This window comes from Neoarius graeffei, chromosome 17 (assembly GCF_027579695.1).
Source record: "Neoarius graeffei isolate fNeoGra1 chromosome 17, fNeoGra1.pri, whole genome shotgun sequence".
Classification (NCBI taxonomy): Eukaryota; Metazoa; Chordata; class Actinopteri; order Siluriformes; family Ariidae; genus Neoarius; species Neoarius graeffei.
The window spans coordinates 51,563,177-51,566,524 of NC_083585.1; positions in this window are offsets into that span (position 1 = coordinate 51,563,177).

The following is a 3,348-nucleotide window of genomic DNA, read 5'->3' on the forward strand; positions in this document are numbered from 1 at the left end:
ACTCGTCTCACACCAAATATTGACTTTGTTTCATTTATTATGGCTTACTGATTACTGTTAATAGTATTTTTTTTAATGTTGAATCATTTCATATAATTATTTTAAGCCATTTTTGGTCTACAGCATTTCTTTACATGTGCAAAGACTTTTACATAACACACATATAATATTTATCTCCACCAACTTTGTTGGAAGAGGTTGTGTTTCTGCCTCGGTTTGTTTGTTTGCTGTTCCCAACGTAACTCAAGAAGTAGTGAATGGATTTGGATGAAATTTGGAGGAAAGGTGAGCCACGGGCCAAGGAACAATTGATTAGATTTTGATGCAAATCCTGATATGTATGTGGATCCAGGATCTTTTTTTTTGTCTCTTCCCAACGTAACTCAAAAAGTACTGAACGGATTTGGATGAAATTTGGTGGACAGCTTTAGTATTACCCTATGTTTTGATTGATTGATTGATTGATTGATTGATTGATTCCGAACAGTGAAGAAGAAAGATTTTTTTTAAAAATGCAATAATCAAAACATCGTCATAAACAAACAGAATAGCGTAGCCACAAGGCAGTAACATAATAATGTTCAGAAAGGATTATCTCATCTCATTATCTCTAGCCGCTTTATCCTTCTACAGGGTCGCAGGCAAGCTGGAGCCTATCCCAGCTGACTACGGGCAAAAGGCGGGGTACACCCTGGACAAGTCGCCAGGTCATCACAGGGCTGACACATAGACACAGACAACCATTCACATTCACACCTACGGTCAATTTAGAGTCACCAGTTAACCTAACCTGCATGTCTTTGGACTGTGGGGGAAACCGGAGCACCCGGAGGAAACCCACGCGGACACGGGGAGAACATGCAAACTCCACACAGAAAGGCCCTCGCCGGCCCCGGGGCTCGAACCCAGGACCTTCTTGCTGTGAGGCGACAGCGCTAACCACTACACCACCGTGCCGCCGGAAAGGATTAGGAAGAAGTAAATAACTTATCAAATCCTAACCCTCTATACCACCGCTAATCAAACGTCACTTTCCGCCATAATAAACTATATATACAAAAGAAAACAAAAGCAACAAACAAAAAAGAAAACAAACCAACATACCAACATGGTATAATATCGACCAAATCAAATCATATATACATATACCAATGTTATACATATTTTACACACATACAATACATATATACACTATATACATATACACATACCTATGCAAACCAATGTCTGGAACACTCATCATCTGGCACACACCCACTGAGGTCAGGAAGGCGGAATCACTGCGCTGAGCTGAGACTGATGAGATAAACGAGCAGAGGGAAAGTAACAGGCGCATGGTGAAATGTAATGAACATCGATCAAAACATAGAGTAATACTAAAGCTGTCCACCTAAATTTCAAGTGATTTTGATTTTGATGTTGATAATATGGGGCGGCACGGTGGTGTAGTGGTTAGCACTGTTGCCTCACAGCAAGAAGGTCTAGAGATAATGAGATGAGATGAGATGTTGATAATATGTGGCTCGGCAGAAGTATGGACTCTAATGAGTTCCCTTCTGGTTATACTGTAACAATGTATTGTGTTTTGCATTTTGGGCGGCACAGTGGTTAGCAAGAAGGTTCTGGGTTCAAGCCCAGTGGCCGACAGGGGCCTTTCTGTGTGGAGTTTGCATGTTCTCTCCGTGTCTGCGTGGGTTTCCGCCGGGTGCTCCGGTTTCCCCCACAGTCCAAAGACATGCAGGTTAGGTTAACATGGGGCGGCCTTGGGCTAAAGTGCCATTGAGCGAGGTACTTAACCCCTAACTGCTCCCCGGGCTGCACACTGCTCTGGGTATGTGTGTGGGCTCATTGCTCACGTGTGTGTTCACTGCTTCAGATGGGTTAAATGCAGAGAAGTATTTCAAAAGTGTACATGTGATGAATAAAGTTGTTGTTGTTCTTCTTCTTCTTCTTTGTTTAATGATATTCACAAATTTACTGAAGTAGGCAATACAGCCCTAGATTTAATTCTCTTTGTGCATTTTAGATACAGTATGCCATCACAGTGATCTCTACAGTTTTTATTTTAATAATCCAGTTATACAGTGCAGAAATATCCTTTATTATTGTTGCATGCATCTTTATCCTTAAATCAACGATATGCAGTAATGATCAGTCTGTGTCACCGTGTAATCTGCTGACGTGGTGAAGTAAGACGGCTGGCTCTTACCATCTGTCTGGATGCGGTCTCCATAGCAACCATTACCACCTCCTCCTCAAAAGCCTGAGATAACTGTCTTCACCACCTCCCCCATCCTGTTACTGTAGACCGCAGACAGCCCTGACTCCACCGGCTCATTACGTTTCACCATGCGCCTGTTACTTTCCCTCTGCTCGTTTATCTCATCAGTCTCAGCTCAGCGCAGTGATTCCGCCTTCCTGACCTCAGTGGGTGTGTGCCAGATGATGAGTGTTACAGGCTTTGGTTTACACTGGATGTTTTTCGATGTGATAAAAGTTTCATGCTAAATATTAACATTCATTAATCATTCACTTATCTTTAGTAGCCATTTTATCCAGGTTAGAAGCACAGGAACACTGAATGCAAGGTGGAAATGCACCTTGTATCAGATGCACATGCACTTTCACACCTCAGGGCAAATTAGTTTAGCTAATCTACCTACCTGAAAGTATTTGGCGGAATTGAACTGGAGTACCTGGAAGAACTACACGGACTACACGGATTCAGCCCGATTTTGACACGATTTTGTCATGGCGAACAAATTTCCAGCGTCAGGCCCGAATATGAACTTCGAGAACAACGAACATGCCTTGTCATGTGACATAATCGAGGAACAGTGATGTGGCATCTGGGACACCCCATGGCACCTTGATGAAAAGTCCAGCATGTCAGAATTGCTTTGTATTTTTCTGCCAATTTGACAAATCCTACAAGTGTTACTTAGTGTTCTATTTCATCTGTAGCCATGACTGAAAACTTCTTGATCATCCTCCCTGATGACAAGCAAGGACATGAACAATGATTGGGTGAAGTCAAACTTATAGTGTTGCCAGTCTCTTGATCAAAACATGGCAATAATTTATGGCACTTTGATTGCCTAATCTGACATGGTGACCATCGTGAAAGACAAAAATATCATGTATTCTAATCCCGGCCTAAGATCTGAACTTCATCTACTGTGTTAATTTTCTTTATAATAATAATAATAATAATGGGTGGCACAGTGGTGTAGTGGTTAGCACTGTCACCTCACAGCAAGAAGGTTCTGGGTTTGAGTCCCGTGGCCGATGGGGGCCTTTCTGTGTGGAGTTTGCATGTTCTCCCCGTGTCTGCATGAGTTTCCTCCA